Below are 12,879 nucleotides of genomic sequence, written 5' to 3' on the forward strand. Positions count from 1 at the left end.
CCTTTTCTATAATACCCACATTCTATAAGATGCTTCAAGCTTGAAAGTCTTATATGTTCTGGGCTAGCATTCTTTAATTCCTTTTACTAAATTAACACCTTCTTGTAAATAAAAGGTGGGTATGTTCAATAAATGTGACCTTTTTGGTTAAAGGTTGAATGAATTATGAATCTTTATGTTTGTTCCATAGCTAAGCTTGACCCCTAGCTGTAGTCGCAGAAGGCTACTGCTAGCAGTCTGAGGAACCACTGTGAACCCAGACCTGGGAAGGACAGAAGTATCTAGTGATCACTCTCATTCCTCCCACCCCACCCGCACTAGGCAGGAGGCTGTTAGGGGAGCTATCAGGGTATCTGAACAGTGTCAGAGGGGTTGTTTGGGCTGTTGTGGCACTATACTACTACTATTACTACTTATCATTTCTATAGCACTACTAGATGTACGCAACGCTGTACACTTGAACATGAAGAGACAGTCCCTGCTTGACAGAGCTTACAATCTAATTAGGACAGACAAACAGGCACTATCAAGGTACTTGAAGGATACCAAGGGATTATCAGACTATTTGATGGATGCTGGAGCGTTGTTGAGGGGTTCTATTTTGAATCTGAAGCCTCTTAATGCATTGCAGATTGCATGGTAACATCTGCTCTATTGGCAATGCACTTAAGATGCAGAAAAGATCTGCCCTGTGTGGTAACTGCATGGACAAATGCTACCCGCGTCCCTAACAGTTACTGCATAGATTTTGCAGTTACCATGCATTCATTTGCAACTAATACACAGTAACCCCTGAAAGTCCAATTTTGCATTGGGCATCTACATATTAAAATGGACATTCAAGTCTGGGTGTTCACAGTTTGCAGAGTTTTACAAAAGGCTCATGAATACAGATGGCTCAAAATTCAGCCCGCAGTGGAGAGTGTTTTATTTAAATGCTGATTGCTGTGCGCAGATGTAGCCCAAATATTCAATGCCAGGCAATATCCAGGCACCAGAATTGAGTGTATGTGGCTAAATGAATTTAAGGAAGTCGCTGGAGGTTACGCAGTTTCTGGATGAATATTGGCTGAGACCCGCACAATATACCCTCTGTCTCTCAATCCCCCCTTCCTCCCCATGACCCTGATCCAACCTTTCTCTCACCCTGCACATAGTTAGGTGCCAACAGATGTCCCCTCACCCACCCTTATATGCCCCACCAGGCCTGCTTGTAAATACCAGTGGGGTTCTATGAGCAGAAGTAATACCACTCACTCCTGCCTGTCGAGCCAACATTGAAAAATGTGTGCTGCGACCTCTACCCCAGCCTTGCGATAATTGCTAGTACAGTGAAGCTTCCGTTAGAGGTCGCAGTAGCCATTTTACAATAGCTGCTTCAACAGGCAGGAGTAAGTAGGCTCACTTCTGCCCATAGGACCCCACTGAACCACCAGGTATCTACAAGAAGGACCAGTGGGGGGGGGGGGGGGGACAAAGTGACTAGTGCCACAATCCGAAAGCTAACCAGGCACTGGTTAATATTCAGACCGGAGACCGGTGCCCAGTTAGCTTTGCAACTAACATTAGGACAGCCTTTTTGCTGTCCTAACTTTAATCACTTATCTAACTGGTTAGTATAATGCTGCTAACTGGTTAGGTCCCATCTCCTCCACGCTCTGCTCATGGACCTCCCCGGCACTAAGCAGACAATACAGGAGGAGCCTGGTTAAGTGCCGCTTAATATCAACATTTAGGTGGTCAGAAATGATTTAACCAGGCAGGAGCCTCTCCTGCCTGGTTAAATCACTTTAAATATCAGGCAGAGAGTCTAAAATACCTACAGTTGTGAGAAATATACATGTGGTTGGTGGTACATATAGCAGGAACAGCCACTTTAAAGAAAAATGTGTTAGATAAAACAGCAACCTACAACTTGGAATGCCCTCCCGCGGGAGGTGGTGGAGATGAAAACGGTAACGGAATTCAAACATGCGTGGGATAAACATAAAGGAATCCTGTGCAGAAGGAAGGGATCCTCAGGAGCTTAGCCTAGAATGGGTGGCAGAGCTGTGGTTGGGAGGCGGGGCTAGTGCTGGGCAGACTTATACGGTCTGTGCTGGGGCTGGTGGTTGGGAGGCGGGACTAGTGCTGGGCAGACTTATACGGTCTGTGCCGGGGCTGGTGGTTGGGCGGCGGGGAGAGTGCTGGGCAGACTTATAGGGTCTGTGCCAGAGCTGGTGGTTGGGAGGCGGGGTTGGTGGTTGGGAGGCGGGGATAGGGCTAGCCAGACTTATACGGTCTGTGCACTGAAGAGGACAGTACAAATAAAAAAGTAGCACATATGAATTTATCTTCTTGGGCAGACTGGATGGACCGTGCAGGTCTTTTTCTGCCGTCATCTACTATGTATGTTTAAACAGTACCTTCTATCAGAAAGATGGGCAAGTGTTTTTCTTGCTGTTCTTTTTAGGGATTTTGAAATTCCTTATGTATTTATTTTTGTTTGGATCCTTCTCCCAGATCAGTGGTCTTCATCATAAAGTATATGGGTCAGACTTAAAGATCTCAATATGTAAATTTAGGAAGAAAGGCTGGAGAGCGGAAATATGATTAGGGCATTCAGATACCTCCTGACTCTATCCCTTTTCACCTTCATCTAATGCCCCCCTTATTGCAGAGCTTCCTTTCATTTGAAAGAGACTCACCTCCTGTGCATTTATGCCATGGAGATTACACCGGAGAGAAGAAAACCACAAGAGGTGGAGGTGCACTGATTCCCTATGTATCGCAATGAAAGCCAAAAAAGGAGTAGGGAAGATGGCTCTTCTCAAACAGCAAAGGAGACGTGTGGATGGATTAAATGCTTTATTGCAAAAACATCTTTTAGTGGTAGCTTCTTATACATAATAGTAAATGATGGCAGATAATGATCAGTATGGTCCATCTAGTCTGCCAAGTAAGGTGGCTAGATTTGTAACTGCTGCTCTGTGCAGGTTACGCCACTCTTCTCCTTGTCTGGTTGTACTTGCTGATCCGTGCAAGTTATGCCTTTCTATGTCCTTGTTTAGGGTTGTAGCTGCTGATCCATGCAGATTCTCTATGTCCTTTTTGGGGATTGTACTTGCTGCTTTGTGCAAGTAACACCCCTCCGTACTCTTATTTGAGGTTGTCCTTGCATGAAGAAGCACTCTTGTAGAACAATTTTATTTGCTTTAGATCCTGAGGGGTGGTTGGATCATGGTCGCTTTTAGCAATAGGCAGAGGGAACAGCTGCTCTGGGCCCCTGCACAGAGGGGGCCCAGCCATCCCCTTGCCCACTGATAAATTTATTCTAAAGTCTGGTATCTCTCTCTGCCTTCCACATGAGTCTTACATCTTCCCTCTTCCTTCTGTCCACTCTCTCCCATGCACATGGTCCTCAATACTGCCCGGAAAAGTCTTCTCCGGCACCAGCGATTAACACAGTCTTCTGCCAGTGTAAGAGCCTCTCCTAAGGCATGTACCACCTACTCTGATGCAACTTCTTGTTTCTCACATAGGCGGGATGTACCTGAGGAGAAGCCCAACACCAGCAGAAGGCTGACCATGTTAATCCCGGTGCCAGAGAAGACTTCAGGGCAGTATTGAGGACTATGTGGACAGGAGAGAGAAAAAGATGTAAGGCTTGCTTGAGGGAGGGAGGAGGTGTGGAGAAGGGAGAAAGAGATGGATTTGAGGCTGGGACGATATGTGGCTATGAGGTGGAGTGGGGAGCACTGCAAAAAACAGGAAGGGCATAGAAAAGAAATGCTGGGCAGGGAGGGGCAGGGACACAGGATGTCAATGGTGGACAGGGAGAGGGACAGTGGAATGCAAAGAGGCAGTGCTAGAAAAAGGGGAGAAAAGGGCACAGAGGGACACTACTGGAAAGGGGGGATAGGGATGGTGAAAAGGGTGTAAGATGAGGACACATAGGTACAATGCTGGAATGGGGAGATGGGAGACAGGAGACAGTGGTGGAAAAGGGGGGAAATAGGAACACAGGGACAATGTTGAAAGGGGGGATGGGGACACAGAGGTAATGCTGGAAGAGGGGGGATGGGGACACAGGCAATATTGGAAGAGGGGGGATGGGAAAACAGGAGGTAATGCTGAAAAAGGGGGAAGATGGGGACATGGGGTAATGCTGGAAGAGGGGAGATGCGGACACTAAGGGGCAATGCTGTAAAAGGGGGGGAGATGGAGACAGAGATAATGCTGGAAAAGGGAGGAGATAAGAAGGGAATATGGAGGCAATGCTTGATAAGGGGGGAGATAGGGACATGAAAGTAATGCTGGAAAAGAGCAGAGATTGGGACTCAGGGCAATGTTGGAAATAGGGAGAAACGGAGACACTGGGAGGTTAGATATAAAAAAAAAAGAGATGGGAAGGCTGGGAGGGCAGGTGCTAGAAAAGGGTTTGATAGGGACACAGAAAGGGCAGGTGCTGAACTTGGGGGCAGGATATGGATCAGGACAGAGAAGAAAGATGCTGTACAGGACAAATAGGGGTACAGAAGAAAGAAGGCAGAGGAAAAAAAAAAAACAAAAAAAGAGACAGTGGAACCATAGCAAATAGAAAAATAAATTGTTTAAACAACAAAAGTAGAAATGTGACAGTTTTTGAAAATGCACATCTCTGATATCTTGCATTTGAGTTTCTATTTCTCTGTTGTCTATATATGCAGTCTGATTTCTTGAGGTTCCAGTTCAGTTTTTTGCCTTCATATTTCTATAACTGATGTATAGTCCTTTGTTTCATATTTTTGAGGGTCTGTCTGTATTTTGTCCTTGTGACCAAGGTGCAGTATTCTGCTAGCATGAAACTTCTGTGTAGAAATCTTGAAGCAGTTTTGTTATAATAATAATGGTCTGTTGGAGTTCTAGGGTTTTAGAACATTTTACAGGATCTGATGTATGTTCAGGTGGTTTTAATGTAGCAGATTTTTGTCTAATCAGGTTTAAATTATGAGACACTGCCTCTTGAAGGGTCTTTAATTTTGGTTGAATTGTTTCCATAGATGTAGTTTAGCATTGGTACATGCTTGAAATACTTGAGTTTAAAATATGTAACATGCCATAAAACAGAAATCCATTTTTAGGTTCACATGAAGGCATACTTGTCAATAAAAGTAGCCAGCAGCCATTTCTCAGGCCTCAGTCCCCTCACCACTGAGCCAAATTTATACCCCAAATGCACCAGGAGAAAAATCTCACTCATTGGTCTTCAATCTCGCTCTTTGGGATAGGTCACCCTTGACATCTCTGCACTCTGGTCCAGTACGTTTCCTCCCCTCCCTTCTCCTGTTCTAGCAGCTTCCTTCCCCATCCCCCATCTTCTCCCTTTCCAGCCTTACCTCCGTGTCCCCATCTTCCTTCTTTTCCAGCATTACCCCCATGTTCCCATTTCCAGTGATGTGCTGGGAAAGTTTTAACAACAGGCTCCCTCTCTGGGCATAGCCAGCTCCGCAACTTGGGGGGGGGGGGCATTTCCCCATTGGCAATTTACACCTCCTCTGAATGTTACACAAGTGTAAGCTAACTGTTCATTGGGACCTGGTCTTTTGAGGAATGAGTGAGCAGGAAATTATATCTCCCTCTGGCTTTAAAAATCACCTCACAAATTCAAAAATTTGACATGTAAAACTTGTTTCCTTAATTGGTTCTTCTTGTACACACACAATACTACTACTGCTACTTATCATTTCTATAGCGCTACTAGACGTACGCAGCGGTGTACAATAGTTTCACAAAGTCCAGAATTTGCATGATAAGATGTAAAATCAGTGCTTCCTTGTGTAGTACCCTGAGTGATGGTGCTCTTTTTTTGCTTGTTTGTACAGAGCTCATTGGTTGTTGAAACTTTTTACTTATGCAAAACAGGTTAGGAAATGATAGCCTTACTTACATTCTATAGTTTGCAGACCATGGCTCAGGACTTAATCATTAGCAGAATTGACTACTACAATTGTTTTTATCCGGATATGTCCAAGAGTTTATTGTGTAGACTGTAAATCAGGGGTGGGCAACAATGAAAGCAGTGCAAGCAAATAGATCTCATGCATATTCATTGGGGAAATCCTGAAAAACCAACCTGGGTCGTGGCCTTCGAGGGCCAAACTTGCCCACCCCTGCTGTAAATGATTCAAAATGCTGCTGCAAAGCCAATAGCAGGAGTGAGAGCCTATACTATTTGCCAGTGGTCCTTTCCTGGTTGAGGCTTAAAAAGATAATGGGGTCCTTTTACAAAGGTATGCTGAAAAATGGCTTGCGGTAGCGTAGGCGTGGGTTTTGGCTGCGCGCCGATCCATTTTTTTAGTGCGCCTGTAAAAAAGGCTTTTTAAATTTTTTGCCGAAAATGGATGTGCGTTAAACTGAAAATTGCCGCGCTTCCATTTTGGATCTGACACCTTACTGCAAGCCATTGACCTAGCGGTAACCGGGTGGTAATGACCTACGCATGCCAAATGCCACTTGGCACGCGTCCGTTATGTGCGCCCGAAAATAAAAAATATTTTTCAGATGCGCGTATCGGACGCACATCAAAAATGAAATTACCACAACAGCCATGCGGTAGTCGGGCGGTAATTCCATTTTTGCACACATTGGGCATGCGTACACACTTTACGCGGCTTAGTAAAATGGGTTTTATTTACTAGGAGGCATCAGTGGTTGTATTTACTGCTTCCTCTATTTGAATATTTATGATCTGGTTTTACGTTTTGTAACTGTATGTTATATATTTTAAAAATATCTACTTTGGCATGTATATGTGAGGTGGTATCTCAAATTCAAATAGATAAATATAAAACAAAATCTTTGTCCAGAACGTGACAGTGTAAAAAAAATAAATAAAAGGTCTGTTGTGCCTATTACAAAAACAGCTGCAAAAATGGTTACCATGTGATGTTTTCAGTATCCTCTGTCACTGTTAAGTGTTCCCATCCTGGGTTACATAAGGAAAAGCACAATGAGAACAGGGTAGAGAATGCCCAGAGAATCAAAAGCATGAGCATGGTAGAAATTTCAGCCACAAATACAACTTGTTAGAGTTCTCACAGATTTCTACTTGTAAAAGTATATTGTTGAAATCATAATCAGATAACATGATAAATTATGTTTTAATTACCACTTACCTTAGTCCATGTTACTCTAATCCATTAAGAGATAAAAGAAATCTTAAATTGATAAATGCACTGGATTAAAAAAAAACTGGATCAGATGGAACTCTAAGCTTGTTTTCACTGTATTGAAGCAGTACTTGGTTTCTTAATTAAGCAGTAAGACAACCCAGTTCAAAAAGATTACCATCAAAATTTGGGCGCTCAATGCCAGATGCATTTAACCAACTAAAAACCCAATCCCAGACCATAAACATTCAACTGAAAACTACTTTCAGTTCCAGTCACTTACAATTTTTACAGTTTCAGTCACTTACAATTTTTTTAAGCCATGCCGGCACTGTCAGCAAGAGCAGGCTGCTTCAGCCAATCCCAGGGACCTTCTTTCAGTTTGTCCCGCAACTAATACACAACGGATCATTTCTCCACATCATGAGTCAGCAAGAGTGTTCTGTTGACACGATTCTAACAGAAGTATGATATCTGTTTCACAGTTCCAGACTCCTGATGCAGGCCTAGTGGTTGAAACACAGCCCATGTTGGGTCTTAAATTTTAAGAAGTAAAGCTCTTTGTTCACAGAGAATATGGTTTGGTGTGAGTTTGTTGCCTTTCCTTTGTTACCTATTGGTTTCAAGAGCTGTGCGGGTCAGTTCTTCTATGTTTTCGCCTGATTCCAGGTGCCAAATTTTAGAATTACCTCCATGGTATTTACCTTCTGTTAGCATCTTTAGAGCAGAGATTCCCACCTGAGACTAGTCCACAATGGGGTCTAATTTTAAGGCTATCTAGAATGAATAGTCATTACACGTATTTGCATACATTTGTTCTTGAAGCACAGCTAATTTTCATATCTTGATTATTCTGAAATCCAGACTAGCCCTCTAGGACCAAAGTTGAAAACCCCCAATTACACTAAAACAGTTTGTAACACAATAGCCTACCTTTGGAATGGAAATAGCTATTAATGTCTCCACATGACAACATAGCAGAGCTATCATTCTCATTTCTAAGGACCATTCTCAGCAATGTGACTAGCCTCACAATGCTTTTTTATCATTTTTCACTCAAGCAACAAGTTATAAAAAGCTCCTGGTCATTTATATCTCTTGCATTTCATCAGTGGCTCTGCATTAGCAAGAGGAAGAAAATTATTAACTTTATCTTTACTCAGTCATCTGAAATTCTTATCTGTTTGAAGACTTCAGAACACTGGTCCAGTGATAGTCACATTATAGGTAACATTTAATTAGTTCTTGGCTTCTAATCCAACCTGCCTTGCCCCAGAATTAAGACACATTTTATACATTTGAATTTTCTAGAAAAATCTCAGACTATATCAGCAGCCTGCTGAGCTGCTCTGTCACGAATGTATACTGCAGGTTCATCCCAATCATAGGGATGTAAAGATTTTTGTCTATTTCACACAGCTGATACAGATAATGGGATAGAGAATTTCAATGGAGAGCTGTCAAAACTGGAACCCTCTGAAGTTTAATCTGATTTCCTGTCTACTTGTTCTGTGTAAGAGGGATTTGTGTTTGATGTATATTATTACTCCTGGGGGGATTTTGCAAAACTGAGTAATTCAGAATTCTCAATCTGAGCAAAATTTTGTATCCTTTATGCAGAATTCTACTTAGGCAACTGCAAAGGCTCAACACCTCGAAGACACAGCACGGCTAGGCATCCCTCCCATCCTTCCTGCCACAGTCAGGAGCATGGGCGTAGTTTGGGGGGACAAGGGGGGCAGTGCCCCTCCAAATGAACTGCCTTTAATTGAACTTGAAGCCCCCAAAAAACAGTTTCCCATAGTGCAGCTCTATTTTCCTCTCTCTCTCTCTCTCTTCTTCCACCCCGTGACACCCGGTATCACTATCCACCATTCCTCCATAACACTCTATCTGCAGTCCTCCAATCTTTCAGCTGCTGGCAGCCTCAGCGATGAAAACTCACTGACTTCAGCCTGCCCCAGAAGCCCTTCTGTGTCCAACGACATCTGTTGGTTCCAGAGTAGGTTGGGGGCTGGAGGGAGATGTTGTGGACCCTTGGGAGGGGAAGGTAGCTGGAAGGAGACGTGCTGAACCCTGGATAGGGGTGGCCTGGAGCTAGAGGGAGATGTGCAGGACCCTGGGGAGGAGGGGCTGGGGGCTGGAGGGAGATGTGCAGAACCCTGTGGAGCAGAAGGGGTGGCAGGAAAGAGCTGTGATGGACCCTGGGGGAGGGGGTTCTGGAAAAATGCGGGAGATGTGCTGGGCCCTGGGGAGGGGAAGGAGGGTTGGAGGGATATGTGCTGGATCTTGAGGAAGGGAAGGGGCTGGAGGTAAATGTGCTGGACCTTGGGGAGGGGAAGGGAGCTGGAGGGAGATGTACCAGACTCTGGGGAGTGGGCTGGGGGCTGGAGGAAGATGTGCCAGACCCTAGGGGAGGGTTGGCTGGAGGGAGATGTGCTGGACCCTGGGGAGGGAAAGGGGGCTGCAGCGAGTTATGCCAGACTATGAGTAGGGGCAAGGGAGGGCCGGGGCAGAAACAAGAGATGCTGAGCATGGAGTAAAAATAGAGACAGAGACACAGGGTAATGTTGGAAAAGGGGAGGGATAGGAACATAGATGGGTGTTGTTGGTCACAGGGAGAAGGATAGGGACACAAAGAGGCAATTCTGAATATAAGGGGAGAATAGGGACACTAGAAGGGATCAAGGGAATGACATCTGTGTGCCATGTTGGTGGGGGGGGGGGGAGGGAGAGCTGGGTGGCTGTGTGCCACAGGGGAGAAAAAAGGAGACAGCACTAGGTGTCTGCAGTGGGGGAGGGGGACATGAGAGCTGGTGTGCTGCAGGTGATGGGCCGAGAACTGGGTTTCTGGACTGCTGTGAGGAGGGGGAGCACAACTGGTGTCAGTGTGCTGGGATGCAGGAGCTGAGGAGGTATGTGCAGGTGAGGAGAGCAGTATTGAGAACTGAAGGTGGGTCATGGTTGGGTGACAGCTACTAGCAGAGGGATGTGTATGCCACAGAAGGGTATATGGAGTGGTGATTGACAGATCTGTGTTTGTGCTGGGAAAGGCAGAGAGAGAGAGAGAGAGAGGAGAAATTGGTGGTGTCCACCCTGGGAATGCAGCACAAGTTGGAGCCACCTTAAAAAGGGAGGATACTTGGAGCAATAGCAGCCGTAGAAGCAGCCCTTAGGGAGCATTATTGTTCTGGAGGTGATTCTCCAGCAGCTCTTTTGGTAGGATAAGCAGTGGCGTCGCTAGGGGCGCCAGGGGAGTGGCCACTCCCCCAAATGGACTTCCAACAGTGCCGGTGCCTATTTTTATGCAAGCCATTGTGTTTAAAAACACACGCCGGTGCCATCGGAAGTTCGCTCTCTGCTCCCCAGCGCCTTCAACCTGGCTATGCTTCAGAGGATACGTTTACATTTATTTTAGAATATGGGTATTTGGGGGGGGGAGTGGGAATTGAGAGAAGCTACTGTTTTGGGAATAGATGAAAGATTCAGAGGCCATGGAGGCGCGATCGCGTGCTGCCCTTGCCCCGCTACAGGCCCCAAGCTCTCCTTCGCCTGAGCAACTAAGGTCTGAGGCATCGTCCGTCCCGGGAATGCTGGTGGGTACGGCCAGCTTCCCGAAGTGGCTGGATCTTGCCTTCCTTTGGCCTTCTTTTTCTTGTCTTTCTTGGCCGATATAGCGTCTGCGGAGAGGGCGGCCTTCTTGTTTGCTTGCTTTCTTTGTCCTTTCTTTTGTCTGCGGTGCTCGGTGGTGGCGTCTCCGTTGCGTCGCTCTGGTCTGCATCGTACGCCGTTTTCTCTTCTGCATGCATGGTGATATGCTGTGTCCGTCCTCTGTTCTGATTTCCTCTGTGGGACAGGTTTCGCTCGCATCTGCGCCTGCTTCCATTCTGATGGGGGAGGGTAATGCAAGGTAGCCGACAGACAAGGATCTAAATAGACTTAAGAGATAACAAGTTAATATCTGCTTCTCGGTGTAGGTACATAATTGCCAAGATCCCCTTTTTTTTTTTTTTTTATTATATAGTGGCCTTATGCTTAACAATTATATACGATTCGCATAATCCTCTAGAGGGGCGCCGACTTCCCCCGGTTGACTCACTGGTTTGCAGCTTAAGAACTGGCTATCTGTGGGTTAATTGCTAGATTCCTGCCATCCCCAATATGGCCGCCTCCTATCCACATCCCCTGCTCTAATTCTGAAATGTAGCTGCCCTCCCCAATATGGCTGCCCACCAATAGCAGCTATGGCCTAAGGAATCTGCTCTATCCAAGATGGCCGCCCCTGCAGAAACAGAGGCCTGCTCTAACCAAGATGGCCACCCCAGCAGCAGCATGCTCACACAATATGGCTGCCTACATCTAACCTATGGCCCCTTTTCTCCCTCTGGGTGCACTAAAATGCAGCAGTTGTCTCTTTTTTTTTTTTTTTTTACTTACAGTTCGGGAGCTGGTAAGGGGCACAGCAACACTCGGGCCCTCTTTCTGCTGCGCCTTCGGTGGAGGGGGTTAACTTTTTCGCAGTTAGTGCTGACTCCTCTCTCGCTTCTTCACCCCTACGCCTGGGAACTGGTGTGGGGCACCGGGATCATCGTCGCCGGCTCCGTGTAGGAGAGCCTGGACGCTGGAGAGCCTGGTCGCAGGGTCGCAATGCAGGTGAGCTGGAGCCCTGGAAGCACCTGGAGCCCGGACGCGAAAGAGGGCGTCCGGGCTCCTCCCCAGGGGCTTTTATGCCCCATTTTCTCTCACTCCCTCTCCCAGCGGGTTGCCCCTTTCACGCGACCATCTGTACCCTGTCCTGGGCACCCCGCTGGCCCGAACGCGCATGCCCCTCGGTGCACAGCGCCATGTATCTTTGGCTCCGTGCACCAAGGGGGCATGCGCCTCTCTGTTCAAGGCTACTGCTGTGGAAGGGGATTTGAGTCAAAGCCGCTGCTGGCGTGGCTGGAAAGCTGATGAGCAGTGGCTATATTTCCTGGGAGGGGTGGAACTAGCAGTGAGGAGGGGTTTAAACTGCAGCTGCTGGGGGGCAGGTGGGCAGTGGAGAGAGGCTAAGGCTGCAGCTTTGGCTTCTCTCCCTCATCAACCATTGCCTAAAGCCTTTCTCCATTGCTAAATGGTAGTCTGTAGGTGGGTGGATGAAGGGGAAAGCTGTTGCCTCCTATCTGCTCCTTCCCTGCTACTGTGTTAAATAACTTGCTGTGCATCATCTTGAGCACATTATGAATGTGAAATTTATAAATGTGCATAAATAAATACAAATTCCAGTTGTTACAAATCTGGTGCCTAGATTTTTGGACTGGCTCCTAGATCCTAAGAAACTTTTGTTGAGCCCTGCAGTAAGGGTTCACACACAGTAATCCTGCACTAATCAGTTAGCATGTGGTAATGTAGCTGAACTAACCGATTAGTACAGAACTGCCCACTTTCCGACCCCTGCCACACCTCCTCTGTGCAAAATAAACACGGGTAGCACGCACGGATTAGGAACTTACTGTAGGATGCTTGAATGTGTCTCGTGGTAAACCATTTTAAGCTGTGGTAAGCATAAGTACATAAGTACCGCCATACTGGGAAAAGACCAAGGGTCCATCAAGCCCAACATCCTGTCTCCGACAGCGGCCAATCCAGGCTTCAAGAACCCGGCAACCCCACCCCCCACCCCCCAAATTAATAATGTTCAATGGACTTTTCCCTCAGGAATCTGTCCAAACCCCCTTTAAATTCCGTAAGGCCAGCTGCTGTCACTACA

This window comes from Microcaecilia unicolor, chromosome 7 (genome assembly GCF_901765095.1).
Source record: "Microcaecilia unicolor chromosome 7, aMicUni1.1, whole genome shotgun sequence".
Lineage (NCBI taxonomy): Eukaryota > Metazoa > Chordata > Amphibia > Gymnophiona > Siphonopidae > Microcaecilia > Microcaecilia unicolor.